The following is a 16,515-nucleotide window of genomic DNA, read 5'->3' on the forward strand; positions in this document are numbered from 1 at the left end:
TTTCCTAAACATGTCCTATTTGTTTTGGTGATCCGCATTGATCGTTGTGTGTGCTTTTGGTGATTTTGCTGATCCAATGATGTTCTTCGTGTTATGCGGTTTTCCTGGTGGATTACCGGTGGAGTTGTGTTTGGATAATTGAATTAAGTCCATGATATGTCATGTATATCACTATATTGGTTTGATGGTCGATCTTTGTATCGTGTGATATAATTTTGTAATTGTGAGTTGAGGGTTTAGCCGACCTTGTTGTCAAGGTTGATGAATTGTATAAATAGGTGATATTGTCATGTCATTTATGTGTCATGTTTGTATTTGCATTATCAAAGAGTAGTGTATGTGCAAACAAGTGATTCATCCTTCGACATTGTGATTGAGTAGAAATTGGTGTTGCAAGACAGACAATTGTGCTTAACCGGAACTGTAATCAAGCATTTGGAGATGCAATTATTTTAATTAATTCCTTCTGGATTGTAGTTCGAATCTTGTTGTAAGTCAGTGAGACTTCCTTGAGGGTTGTAGCCTTCCTGGGCATTATGTTTTGAGCAGTGAGCTCTAGGTAGTGTGCCTGAATGCATGTGCATTCCCCATTGTAATATTTTCACATACTACTGCATAATATCATTGTATGCGGGAAAAGTGGGTCGATAGAACTCAATATGTGAAAATATTTCAAAATACTAGTCCACACACACACACATGACTTCTTGGTGCAAGCTATGGAGTAACAAAGTATTACTCAGCTTCCCAAGGTGGGTCCCATGGTTCTCTATCTTACAATGTCCTTCAAACCAAAGTTTTTGCTCTCAGATCACTGAGCAAAATGGTTTAGGGATGACAAATGCAAGAACGAGGGATGCTTTGATAGATTTTAGAATGAAATGCATCCTAAGCTATGCATGATTCTAGAAATGCAATAAACTAACTATAAGATGACAAGGTTAGTAAACAAACTATCCTAGCATGATATATTTAGCCTATGATTGAGCTAAATGATAAAGAAAGTATTCTAAACATGCATATTTTAGACTAGTTTCTAGTTAAAAGAGAGGCTAAATGATTAGCATATATGAAGTGAGAAAGCTTGAATGTATTTGAGCATAAGTGTGATACTACAAATTTGAAGGATGATTGTTAAAAATGGAGGAATGAAAGCTCTATTTATAGCAAAAATAGGGCAATGGATGGTCAGGATTGAAAGAGTTGATCAAGGGTTGAGTTTGAAAGTTGGGGATCCATGTTTGTAATTGGCACCAATGAAATGGTGACAAGTGTCAACATAGGGTTGGGTTGAGAGAAGGGGTTGGATACATTAAATGCCTGAGAAGACCTCATGGTTATCTAGAGGGTAAGGGTCAAGCTTAAGTTAGGATTACCCACTGGATTAAGAGTTAATCCAAGGATAAACCTTTGTGCAAATGATTAAGAGATAATCATGGTCAAAGCATTAAAGGCCTGATGAGACCCTTGGGTTGGATGAAGGTTGAGTCAAAACAAATGTTTTAACCATGTAGGAGGGTTTGAGTTAACCATTAATGGTTATTGGAGACTTTGGGGGATTAAGTGGTTGAAAGTTGGAAGCCTTTAATGGTTATCAAAGACTTTGAGGAATTAAGTGGTTGAAGACTTGAAGCCTTTAATGGTTATCAAAGACTTTGAGGTTTTGAGAAGTGACTTCCCTTTGCTTAGGGATGTGACAAAGTTTAGAAGATGGGTTAGGATAATTAGAAGCGATTAAAAGAGTCTAGAAGGGATTAGAAAGGGGTTTAGGAAGGCAAGTGGGAGATGTAGGAAAATGCAAGTGGATGGAGGGATAATAGGATTTAATTGAAATAAAGAATTTCATTCAATTTGGTTGTAATTAAATAAATTAGATTTATTCAATTTAGGGATAATTATTTAATTAAATTTGAATTTAATTAAAAGTGGATAGGGGGGTTTTATTGAATAAAATGATTTATTCATTAAATGGATATAGTGAATTTAATTTAAATAAATTGAGTAATTTACTTAATTAAATAGAGGAATGTGGGTAATTTAATTAAATTGGATTTAATTAAATAGAGAAATGAACATAAAATATTCATTTAGGAATATGGTCATTTTTATACGTCTACAATCATCTTATTGTGGGTAGGTTCTCATCGTGGTTTTTCTTTTAATCGGGTTTTTCACGTCAAAATCTTGGTGTTGAGTGTTGTGTTATCAACTTTCTTATCTTTGTTATTGCTGCAGTTTATCAGATTTGTTTGTGTGATTAAGTTTGTAGATTCGGTGAAAACTGATTCACCCCCTCTCTCAGTTTTCCTTCATTGTTGTTGTCAACAATTGGTATCAGAGCTAGATCCTCTAGAAGAAGCTTAACCGCTTGAGGAGATTCGGGATGACAACTAGAAGTGGAAGTGTTATCTTTAAAAAAGAGAGTCCAAGATTTGATGGAAGTAACTATGCCATATGGAAGAACCGGATGGAAGTGCACTTGAGATGTCTTGTAGAAGATTACTAGAAGATCACAAAGAATGCCTATTATGTTCCTTAGAATGGATCAATTACCCCTGATGAGATCAAAGAAGTTGAAAATAACATTATAGCAAATGATGCATTGCTGAGTGCCCTGACTGATTCACAAATAACAAATGTAATGGGACTTCAGAAGACCACACATGAGATCTGGGAGAAGCTTAAGACCCTCTATGAAGGAGATAAACAAGTGAAAGTTGCTAAGTTGTAGAGTTTGAAAGGGAAGTATGAGATGCTGAAGATGGGAGAAGATGAGAACATAAATACCTTTATGGCTAAGGTGAATGAACTTGTCCTAGGTATCAGATGTGTCGGTGGAACCCTTGAAGAAGATGAAATTATTGCTAAGGTGCTGAGATCTTTGCCTCCTTATAAACATAAGGTAGTTGCTATTGATGAGATCCGGAGTGAGACTACAGTGACACAAGATATGTTGGTTTGAAAGATTGCTGCATTTGAGCTGAGCGAATTTGGTGAATCACATGGAAAATCTAAGACAACATTTAGAGCATCTGTATCCAGAAATCAGAAGTATGATCCTGATGAATGCAGGATATCGAGATATGAAAGAGAGAGAAGAGAAATGGAAGAGAAAGAAAGAGAACTATGAAGCATTGATTGCCCAAAGATTGCATAAGGGAGCTGGTAAGTATGATGAAAAATTGCCTTTGAAATGTCTCTTGTAATAAGATAGGACACTTTGCTTCTAGATGCTCGAAGAATGGCTAAGTATGATAGGCATGATAAATTTGATAAGCATGATAGAAATGTTAGATATGAGAAGCATGAGAAGTATGATAAGCCTTACAAGTCTAGCTGGAAGTTTAAGAACCAAAATAACTGTTATTATGCTGCTGATGAAGGTGTTACATATGAAGAATCAGAAGGAGATGAAGTTGTATTTATTTCTATTAAAAGAGATAGATAGGTACCTGTTGATTGCACAAGTTGCATTATTGAGGAGAAATATTTAGCTACTAAGGTTGAAGAAAAAGATGAATGGGTGATTGACAACGGCTGTTCACATCATATGACTGGTGATAAAAACAAATTCGTGAGTATGGAAAGGTATGCTGGTGGAATAGTGAGATTTGGAGATGACAAAGCCTGTGTGATCCATGGTAGAGGCTCTATTTCCTTTGATGGTAAGAATAATATTGATGATGTCTTGTATGTTGAAGGTTTGAAACACAATCTTTTGAGTGTTGGACAGATGATTGACAAAGGTTATGATTTGCAATTCAAGAATGGTAAATGTAAGATCTTAAATGTCTATGCTATAGAGATTGCATCTGGAACTAAGACTGAAGGTAATATATTTCATTTGAATGTTGGTGAGAAAAGTTGTTTGATTGCTCAGATTGATGAAAGTTAGTTGTGGCATAGGAGAATGTGTCATGTTAATTTTGATTCAATGATTAAGATTAGCTCTACTCAAGCTATTAGAGATTTGCCTAAGATTGTTAAGGCCGCTAATCCGGTATGTAAGGAATGTCAATTGGGTAAGCAAACAAGAATTTCTTTCAAGAGCAAACAATATACATCATATGGATTGCTAGATCTTGTTCATATTGACCTATGTGGACCTACAAATGTTAGAAGTGTGTAGGGAGACAAATTTTATGTTGCTAATTGATGATTATTCCGAGATGAAGTGGGTTGTCTTTTTGAAGGAGAAATCTGAAGCATTAGACAAGTTCAAGATATTCAAATTAAAGGTTGAGACTGAGTCCGGATTGAAGGTGAAATGTCTAAGATCTGACAGAGGTGAAGAATTTTGTTCTGGTGAGTTTGATTCATTCTATGGGAAGCATGGGACTAGAAGACAATTATCTGCTCCTAGAACCCCTCAGGAGAATGGAGTTGTTGAAAGGAAGAACATTACTATCTTGGATGCTACAAGGACTATGCTGATTGAAGGGAATGTTCCGAAGATCTATTGGAGAGAAGCCATTAGCACTGCTGTTAACACATTCAACTGAGTTCATATTAAAGGTGATACCGGTAAGACTTCTTATGAGCTATGGTTTGGTCATGTTCCTACAGTGAGATATTTTAGAGTTTTTGGTAGCAAATGTTATATCAAGAGAGATGAGGATATAGGAAAGTTTGATGCAATAAGAGATGAAGGAATTTTCTTGGGATACTCAACAAAGAGAAAAACTTACTGGTGCTACAATAAGAGACCGAGGAAGATAGTGGAGAGTGCAAATGTGAAGGTTGATGAGAATCTTGGAAAAGAGATCAGAGCATGTGGATATGATGATGGTTAGCATGTTGTTATAATGCCTATCTAGATTGAAGAGTTAAAGCACACTGATCTGGTAGAGACTGTTAATCCGGATGTTGTTGCTGTCGGTGGAGAGGTGCAGGAACCTGAAAATTAGAACAAGCAAAAGACTTTGAGGTATGTAAGACTGAATCATTCATAAAATTAGATTATTGGAGATAAAAGTAAAAGTGTGATGACTAAAAGAAGGCTAGCTGCTGAAGAGGTATGTTTGATTTCTAAAATTGAACCTAAAGATGTTATTGAAGCTTGCAAAGATGAAAATTGGATGAGAGCTATGGAAGAAGAATTAGATAATATCGAAAAGAATAACACATGGGAGATAGTGCCTAGACCTAAAGATAAGAATGTTATTGGTACTAAATGGATATTCAGGAATAAATTGGATGAAACTGGTGAAGTTGTCAGAAATAAAGCAAGATTGGTATGCAAAGGATATTCACAGAAATAAGGGATTGATCATGGGGAGACTTTTGCTCCGGTAGCTAGACTTGAAGTTGTTAGACTATTGCTTGCATATGTTGCTTATAAAGATTTCAAGGTATATCAGATGGATGTCAAATCTGCCTTTTTTAATGGTGATCTTGAAGAAGTCTACATTGAGCAATCCCATGGATTTTCATTATCAGATGACAAAGACATGGTATGCAAATTGAAGAAATCTCTTTATGGATTGAAACAAACCCCTAGAGCCTGGTATGCTAGATTGGATAAGTACTTGCTGAAATTGGGATTTAATAAAATGACTGCTGATAGTAATCTATATTTTAAGATTGAAAATGATAACATTTTGATTGTTGAAGTCTTTGTTGATGATATTATCTTTGGAGGTGATGATGACTTAATCATGGAGTTTACCAGTGATATGCAGAAAGAATTTGAGATGTCTATGATAGGTGAGATGAAATTTTTCTTAGGATTGTAGATTTCACAGACTAGAAAAGGTATTTTTATATCTCAAACTAAATATGTGAAAGAATTTCTGAAGAAGTTTGGGTTAGATGACTCTAAACCGGTTGGAACTCCTATGGTGACTGGCTGCAAATTGTCTAAAAATGATGAATTTTCGAAAGCTAATCAAATTTTGTACAGATCTATGGTTGGTGGACTGTTATATCTTACTCAGACTAGGCCGAACATTATGCATGCTATGTGCATGCTAGATATCAAGCTGATCCGAAAGATAGTCATGTCATTGCTGTGAAGAGGATATTCAGATACTTGAAGGGGACTGTGGATTATGGTTTGTGGTATCCAAAGAATGATGATTTCATGTTATGGGCTTACACTGATGCTGATTGGGCAGGTGATGTTGATGATCGAAAGAGTACCTCCGGTGGTGCGTTCTTTTTAGGTAAGAAATTGGTTTCATGGGCTAGCAAGAAATAAGATTCAGTATCCTTATCTACTGCTAAAGATGAGTATATTGTTGCTGCTGGTAGCTACACTCAGGTAGTTTAGATCAAGCAAATGTTGAAAGATATCAAAGTTATTTATGATGAGCCTACTGTCATATACTGTGATAATTCCAGTGCTATTAAAATGTCTAAGAATCCCGTGCAACATTCAAAAACTAAACATGTGTCAATTAAATATCATTACTTGAAAGAAAAAGTCAGTGGAGAGGAAGTAAAGTTAGAATATGTATCTACAAAGGAACAATTTGTTGATATTTTCACTAAGTCTTTGCCTGCAGATACATTTGTCTATTTGAGAGACAAGTTAGGGGTATCTACCCCTCTTGATGGAAGCTAGATGCATTGAGTTGCATCAATCTGGTGGGTTTTAGAGCCTCATCTTTCTATTTGGATTGATGATTTGGTGGTGCTACTTAGCCGGAGCAGTCAGTGCGTGTTTCAGGTGATCAATTGTGAGTTTATTCTAACAGGGAGATTATCCTTTTTAGAGGATGTGTTTTGGGGAGAGATGCATTATTTTGTCTTTGGCATTGCTATCAAAGGGGAAGACAAGCATGTAAAAAACTGTTTTATTTGCTTGTTCTCAGGGGGAGTTTGTTGGAGATGTTTTCTTTTTTTGCATTGATTGTTTTTCACATTCATATGTTGCCATCAATGCCAAAGGGAGAGATTGTTGGACATTGTTGTTGCTAGGATATGTTGTTGTCATTGATGTCAACATATTCCTGTGATTTATTATTCCGGTGGTTGCAGATTGGTTCTTTGGGATTATGGTTTGGTGTATGGATATTTATAGTATCATTGTATTCTTTTGTATTGGTCTTGATGATCCAAAAATATTAATTGATCATATTAGATGATCCGGTTTTGCAGTTTGTTTATCTAATCAATGCTTTACAAAGTTCAATATTTCCTTCAGTATATTCTGATATGATTAGATCTTGATCTGAGACTTTGGGAGATTGTTAGGGATGGTTTTGTGTATCTTCATTTCAGATGGTTCGTGATTTTGTGCTCTGCAATTTATCTTTCTTTGTCACTGATGCTACCGTTTGAGTATTCTTGAGTTTCAGATGTTGATCGATGAAGATTTGATAAGTGGTGTTGCTACAATTGTTGCTGATATTTATAACATGTTTGTTGGTGTTTCCTAAACATGTCCTATTTGTTTTGGTGATCCGTATTGATTGTTGTGCGTGTTTTTGGTGATTTTGTTGATCCAGTGGTGTAGCGTGTTGCGGTTTTCCTGGTGGTGTAGCGTGTTGCGGTTGATCTTAGCGTGATCATCGATCGAGTTGTGCATTTGGATATTTGAATTAGGTCAATGTTATGTCATTTATATCACTATATTGGTCTGGTGGTCGATCTTTGTATCGTGTGATGTAATTTTGTAATTGTGAGTTGAGGGTTTAGCCGACCTTGTTGTCAAGGTTGATGAATTGTATAAATAGGTGATATTGTCATATAATTTATGTGTCATGGTTGTGTTTGCATTATCAAAGAGTAGTGTATGTGCGAACAAGTGATTCATCCTTCGACATTGTGATTGAGCGAAGATTGGTGTTGCAGGGCAGACGATTGTGCTTAATTAGAACTATAATCAGGCATTTGGAGATGTTATTCTTTCAGTTCATTCCTTCCGGATTGTAGTTTGAATCTTATTGTAAGTCAGTGAGACTTCCCTGAGGGTTGTATCCTTCTGGTTCATTATCTTTTGAGCAGTGAGCTCTAGGCAGTGTGCCTGAATGCATGTGCATTCCCCATTGTAATATTTTCACATACTATTGCAGAGTATCATCTTATTGTGGGTAGGTTCCCACCGTGGTTTTTCCATTGACTAGGTTTTCCACGTCAAAATCTTGGTGTTGTGTGTTGTGTTATCAACTTGCTTATCTCTATTATTGCTGCAGTTTATTAGATCTATTTTTGTGATTAAGTTTGTAGATCCGTTGAAAACTGATTCACCCCCCTCCCCCCTCTCAGTTTTCCTTCATTGTTGTTGCCAACAGTCCTTTCATTATGACATTTTGAAACCAAATATTGAAATCTTATTGTTCTTATTATGTACATTTGAATTAGTGTCATCATTTGATCTTAAGGAGATTTATAATGTGTTTTTTTTTAATTTAATAAATCTTAGTTAATTTTTGGAACACTTTTTTTTTAAACTTTAGTTGTTGCAAATATTGGCTCATTCATCACTTAGTCAAGAGTGTGATACTCATGGCAACAACAATTATCCACTTGCGCTTGCCCTTCTTTATGTAATGTGGTAAGGTGCACAAATACCTTTGAAATTCCTAGGAACTTTCAATTCAAGCTCTTTCCAAATTCATGGAAACTTTGGGCCTTCATCATGGTTTTTGGTTTTGGCCACTTGATTATAATGCAAACCTTGAAATCTATATGTGGTCATCCTTAAGATGTCACAAATGCCAAGTCCATGTCATTTTTTCCATGAACCTACACTTCTTGAGGTTGATGCACATGTCTTCTCTCCTTAGCCATGCTAATACTTGATGCAAGTGTACAAGTTGCACCTCCTTGATCTTGTTGAATGTTAAAATTTGTTGAGATATATAGCCACAATTATTTTAAAAAACAACTTTAGAAATTTGTGAACATGCTTGGGGAATTCATAAGCTTGAATTACATCGCCATCCATTTATAGAAGCCTTCCTTTGTTTTGAATGTAGTCTTCTATCGTCCTTTCCATGATCTTGATTTGATGTAACCCACCCATGAGATATATCTTGGAGAAGTATAGCACACTACTCCAATAATCAATCAAATCATTGGTGTGTGATAATGGGATCTTATGCTTGATGCAATGTTAAAAGATTTCTTTCAATATTTTAGGGCACATGTTTACTAGAATGTGGATCAACATGTGGATCTAAGGATTACACACCGAGGGTCAAAAAGATAGGGGAACCTAATGGCACTACCAACTTATTCTAGACTAGGCATGGGTCTCAACATATAGGAGTGTTAGAAATTTATAACTCAAGGCATGACTTGGATCTAAAGGTAGTACAAGTGGAACATTTACAAGACCTCACTGAGTCTTTAAATCCATATCTAACTATCCACATGTACATGAATACACACATACAATAACAACTAGGTAAGAAATAGCTACCCTATGGGATACCATTTTTGTCCATCTAAGATACAATCTACTTGCATCAATTATACAAAGCATACATTGCATCAGTATTAGTTTGCATGTTTATTCTACAAGAATATAAACTGGGTTCTCTAATCATATTTCTACCACAAAGCTAAATATGAGAAAAACAATTCAAAATGCTAAGCATATTTGACACAAACATCAAGATATATCAAAAGTAAAGGTAGTGCCCTCACCAATAATGTGGATAAATTTCAATCTAACTCAAATGAGATTAAAATAATAATCATAATATTATATTGAGGACTCCAAAGTCCCAAATTATATAGTTTCTTTACATTGCATAAATGTGATGTTGCACAGTAAAAGATGATACTCCATTTTGCATGCAATCTTGACCTCCTTCAAATGATCTACGAGTGCCTTATGGTGGTTCAACACCACCCAATGTTTGTATTAGGAGACGATTGAATTAGGTACTAATAACACACAAAATAAGGAATATATGACAACACATTGAAATCAACTCATCAAAAGGATACAAAACAAACATATATGCATGAGAGTTCGCCAAGCTACCAATGAATATACAAGTCTTAATAGACATAAACTACAAGATCTGTTTAGATAATAGAAAGAGGGTCCTAGATATAAACCAAGGAGTGTCAAATACTATTACATAATGACCATGTAAGATGTTGAATAGTATTCTTATCTACGGTAGGGGTACCCAACACCATTTTTCAGTCTCATTTAGTTGTGATATGTTCTTTTTAACCAAGTCTAGAATCCTATTAAGACATTTGGAATATGGTGAACTTAATCTTATGTGAATTGTCATGCACACTTCTTATGTCAATGGAAGATTTTACAATCCCATTTTTCTTGACAAATTAAGGTAAACTAATTAACATTAATAATTTATGTATGCTTAGTATAACATGTGTAATGTCATTATAGACATGCCACCCAAAAGATGAGGATAAGGAGAAACACAATATTGGTGTAAGATTCTCTTACACACACGGTTACAACATAAGCATCCTACCAACATTATGTGTGCAATTGACTACCTCAATGAAATAATTTACTCTATAATAATTGCAATGGTTGAATATATGACAAGTGAAGGACAATGAGACGATACTATAATATAACAATAATTAATTAATCAAATTAAAGACTAAAATTATTACAGTGAAATAATACATTAGTTATGCCACTACAATTAGTGAATAATTTAAGTTTTCAAAAAATAAATAATGATTAAACATAATGAAACTTCATTAAAAACATTCATCTAATTTAACGTGTAACATTAATTTGCTTCGATGTTTGCAATGGCTCCCGCCCATGAGGCATTTTCAAAAATTGCTGACCATGTTTGCAACGACTCCTCCCTGTGGGCGTTTCCTTTTGCTGCGGCCAACCCTGCCATGGACCCCCTTCTCGGTAGTGATGCCATTGCCGTGTGTGGCTTGTGTGCCCCCTCCCGCAAGGGTTTTGTCTCTACTGTTAACAATGCCATGGGTATTGGCATGGGTTCATTCCCTCCTCCATCCGTGGTTCCTCTTCCGGATGAAAATGCTGGTGTTGACGCTCATGGTGGCCTCCCTTCTGCTGTGGATGCTGGGGTTCCCAACTTTTCTGGGGAGGGTGTTGTCAAGGGTACCAGAGATGTTATGTCTGGTACCGTTGCTGCTACCAATGTTGCGAGTTCTAAGGTTTCTAGACCTTTTGCTGGCGGGCGTAGCTTTGTTCGTGTGGCTAGATCTACTTCTCACCCTGCCAAGGGGATCCACCTTTTTCTTTGTGCCAAGACCTCTCATGTGGTGCTCTGTGGTCTGGAAGTTGTTGAGAATATTGATTACTACCAACGCACAATGTTGGTATGTAGATTTACGAGTTTCTGGCCTTCTCTTTCAGATCTCCATGGTTGGGTGAGTGTTTCTTGGAAACCTTTGGTTGCTTGTAGCATTGAGCTTTTCCCTTGTATTAAAGGCATTTTTATTGCTGCTTTCGCTTCTTCCCACGATTGTGATTTGGTGTTGGGCAATTTGTGGGCTTGGGGAGATCACTCTCTCTCTGCCAAACCTTGGACAACTTCCTTTAACCCCCTCACCGAACCACTCAATGTGCATCTGGTTTGGGTTTGCCTACATAATCTTCCTCTTCATTTTTGGGAGCACTCCTATTATGAGGCCATTGGTAACTCTATTGGCCGATTATTGAAGGTTGATGATGCCACATCCTCCATGGGTCATTCTACCTTTGCCTGCATTTTAATCGACATCGACATTTCCAAGCCTCTCCCTGGGGATGTGGTTCTTATGGTTGGGGATAGACCTTGGAATCAATAATTGGACTATGAGGGCCTTCCATTTCATTGCCGAAGGCAATTCTCTACGGGTCACTTGGCTTTAGAATGTTCTATCTCTTGGCACAAAGGCTCTACTAATTGGTAGAATAACGCTACTGCTGATCATTTGACAATCAATACTGCTAATACTGATGACTCCTCTCAGAATGAGGTAGTGTCTCTCATTACTATTGAAGCTCTTATTGAACCCCTCAGTGCTACTGGCTTGGCCTCCTCTATCCCTATGACTGTTTCTCCTTTCCACATCATCGATCCACTCTTGTCGAATCTACTCCTGATGCTGTTCTATTGTAGCAGCCTGCTGATGTTTTACTGCAATAGCTTGTTGCCATTTTGCTGCTACTGACTGTAACTCTACGAGCCCCTCCTCACCCAATCCTTTTTTTGATGGACTTAATGGTAGTATTTCTTGGGTCGTGGTTTGTCGTAGGCAAAAGGGAAAACATTCCCCTCTCCCCCAAATTTGCCTTGGCTTGGATGATTCTCCCCATCTTTGAGCTAGGTTTTGGGTTGTTGCAGGTTTGATAAGTTTTTTCACCTATCACCCCTGTTTTGTTGTTTCCTTTACTGCCTATCCTGTATTTTTTAAGGGTCAACACCCTTGTTTGCTATTTTTGTAATGTTGATAGTCTTGGCTATGTTAAGGGTTAGCGCCCTAGTTAACGTTGCTTTAATAATTAAAAACATTCATTATTTTCGCTATAAAGTGTTATTCAACATATACCCATGCTAAATGAGACGAGTTTCTTTTTATTTAAACTAAGTCATTTTCCTTTTAAAAAGGTGCTCTTAGAAAATTTCATATTGAGTAGTTACTTAATTTAATAGAAAAATAATTTTTAAATGTTAAATAATGATACTTTATATTTAAGGAAAGAGATAAAAATAGAGTTGTTAGAAAATGACTTAAGTTGAGGATTCTTAAAAACATAGGATCCCGCAAAGGATTAGATCCCTTAATTAACGCTTTAATGAAGTTTAATTTTTAATCATTTATTACTAGATTGCACATCAACTCTCCACCATTGAATGCAACTAATACAAGCCATTAAATTTTATGGTAACCTACAACTGCCCTAGCTTCTAAGCAAGAGGAAATATAAAGCTTATTCTTTCATTTGCACCTCATTTGTTTGTGTTGCAAGTGTAGAGAGAGAGGATATGAATGAAACGTATTGGAACTCTCTTGGCTTAGCATGATTTCATGAAATTCTCGACTTGGTTCTATTCTCAAATTTGTTTGTCAAACCATCTCTAGTTTTGAAATAGGGGATAGTAATATTTTATTTGTAATTTTTAATATGTTTACTGGGTTGATTTCATTTTTGAATATCTCATTCAAATCTCCGTAATATAAAAAAACTTTTAAATTTTATCTCCTAATTCTATGTCTACATTTTGCGTGATCACATATATGGACTAGGTCTCATGACAACTTATTATTTGTGAAAGAGGATGTTAATATTTTGTTAATAACTTACAATCGGTGATAGGAGATAGTACACATTTTTGATATGTTGTTTGATATTAGTATATGAAAACCCATTAACTTTTATATTTATATATATGTACAACATAATATAATGCCACAAAAGATTTGCAAGTTTCTTTCCTCCAAAAATACACACAATGCAAAAAATTATAATCATTCATATGCACATCAACACAACAATCTATAAAAGGGTGTAAAACACTACCTTGACAATGCTATCTAAATGGTAGAAGTTGTAGTTTTTTGGTGCTCTTCGTCTGACAATCCTTCTTACTCTTCCTTTCATAAAATTGCTACCAAAATCCAAAATCTCGAAAATAAATGCCAAGAACAAGAAAATACAATAGTCACTTCTTTCCAAAAGAAAGAAGGATAAAAGAAAATAAGAAAATTTATCACATATCTACCCAACCACTAACCACAACTCTCATTTTCATCACTTTCAAAAAATAAAAAGAAAAGTTGAGCATTGGCAAGAAAATAAGTCCACTTATACTAGAAGTTTTTGCCCTTAGAAAAAATACCAAGAATGTTAACAAAAACAGGTCCATTATGCTTAGGGATCTCGAAGGAAAAAACAAAACAAGTAATCTTTATTATTATAAAAATGGGTACTCATTTCTGAGATGGGTACCTATATTTCAAAAAAGTGGGTACCCATTTTATATTTAAAAAAAATGGGTACCATTTTATAAATAACAAAAATTTCAACCCATGTTTTACTCTAGCTTTCGGCTCAGGAAAGGTATAGAGAGCCAACCCTTAATTTTAGACTTGCAAGTAGAAGGTCACGTTAGTGTCAATAGAAAATGGTGACTTTGGACATATGTTTGGTGACTTTTTTTGTAGATTTTTTTTATGAAATTACAACCCATTATAAATGATAGTGTCTAGATTTCAAATATGTAATTTTTTAGGATTGGATTTTTTTTTCTATTTTTAATTAATTATTAATAAAACTGGTCCATAAACTTGGAATAACAAGTTATTTTTAATTTTATATATATATATCTTATGATAAACAAATTATATGACATTAATTTGTACACAATTCTTTTCAAAATGAAAAAATTCAAGAAATGACAAGTTTAGGTCTAATTATGGCAGTCATACACGAGGGGTTTTAAAACAACAATTCGAGCCAATAAAAAAATATTTAGACAAAAATTATAAAAATATATCTTCATCAATCTTCAATGTCTTACACATTAATTCCCAAAAGGATCGAAAAAAAGACTTTTATTGAGGTCAAAATATGGTGGCCATACACATGCATGGTATGGTCTTGAAAAGGTGACGTTTAAACAATAGTTTTTCGACATGCATATTGAAAATCAATTTATATCATCTAGATATTAAAATAAATTACATATTTAAAAACTAGGTTCATAGTATTACATTTTATATACTATTTTTTAAATATTAATCTTTAAGTGCTTCAAATTTTTAGATCAATTGCAACAAATTCTAAAAATCAAGAAAAACACTTCCACTTTTTGGCTAAAAAGTGGACTCAACTTCTTGCACCTACCTAGTCAAAGTCTTAAAAAATATAACGAAAAAATATTTTAAAGATTTTACAAACTCCTACCCCTACACTTAGAAACAATATTAACTTATAAAAATAATTTATTTACATTAAAAAATATAAACTTCTAAAAACATACCATAACAATTCACAAGCACAAAAGAAATAACATTTAGTTGTAATTAAATGAACATCACAAAACACATGAGGTCACAAACATAATCACAATTTCACAACAATTAAACAAATGATCTTAATTCCTCCATATGAATTAAGAACAATAGTTGCAAAGGACACAAAAGATGGTTATGTGACCTTCAACATCCATTGACAATTAGCCTGCCCACTCAACTATAGATGTTAGTATATAATGGGAATAATGATATTTGAAGCATAATAGCTTTTCAAATATAATATCAATTACCATTTCAAAACAAAAATAATTTTCAACAACTACTTACAAAATCACATAGAATTATAATCATTTTATCTCATCACAATTAAACAATTATCCCATTACATCATATCTTAGTGGACAATTGTTTGCATATTCACATATAGTAAACCATTTGATAAACACATAGAAACTGAAATTAGTATAAATCAAGTAAAATCCATCATGTAATTAACATCTAGTAATAACCAAGACAATCCCTGTAAGTATAAGAATAATAACCATGTCTATGAAGAATAAGAACCAACATCCATAGTGCTCACCATAATAGTATCCCAAACATAAGAAATCATGAAACCATCACTCAACATTCATAATGGTATCCAAGTATTATATAATCAAAAGTCATAGAGTATTTTACCCCTAAAAAAACACCTTTTAAATTAGATGAGGAGAGGGAAATGAGTGGACCTTACATGAAAAGTTTATTTGTTCCCCATTCATTTTATGGTTTAACTTAATTAAACTTTCACTAGGATTTACCATGATTTCCTTTTAAACTTGGCTAAGTGGTGGGAGATTCTACTCCTTTACTCTATAGCTAAATCCTAAATTCACAACATACCAAAATTATAATTTGTTCATGACATGAAAACCAATGCAAGATTTCATGACTTTTGGTCAAATGATTGTACAATCATAATTCAATAAGGAGACTACATATCCTTAAAAAAACAAAAAACATGCTAACATGGATTGGTACCAAATATTCATTCTTCAACAATTTTCAAATTCACTATTAATGGTTTCAATGAAATTTTCAAATTTTTAACTTCTAAAACACATAATATCTCAAAATTTCAAGCATACTCTTAGAAGCACACCATGCCAACATTGCTCTTTTCCCCTTATACAAAATCTAAAAAAAAAATGCCATAAATTTGGCTCATTTTTTGTATTTTCTAAAATGAAAACTATACAACCTACAAATAATTCACTCATCAATTATTTTATGAATTCGACTTCACACAATGCAATGCGAAAGAGCCACATGCATCCACCTATTGTGGACATGACAAAGGGTCATTTTAAAAGAAAAAGCCAATAAAGAGTATATATATACATTTTTATATATACACACATATATGTAGAAGTTAATTTCATTTAATTTTAATAAATATATATTAAAACCAAGTTATAATTAACATTTTTAATTTAATTTAAACTCTATAGCAAGCCACCTAGAAGTTCATCTCATCGGTTGTAGAGAAGCAAAGCATTGAAGAGTAGGTTGTCACCAACTTTGTTGACCACTATCCCTTCTCATAGCTAGGAAAGACCCTTCATGGACACTTTGGAC

This window comes from Cryptomeria japonica, chromosome 9 (genome assembly GCF_030272615.1).
Source record: "Cryptomeria japonica chromosome 9, Sugi_1.0, whole genome shotgun sequence".
Taxonomy (NCBI): Eukaryota; Viridiplantae; Streptophyta; class Pinopsida; order Cupressales; family Cupressaceae; genus Cryptomeria; species Cryptomeria japonica.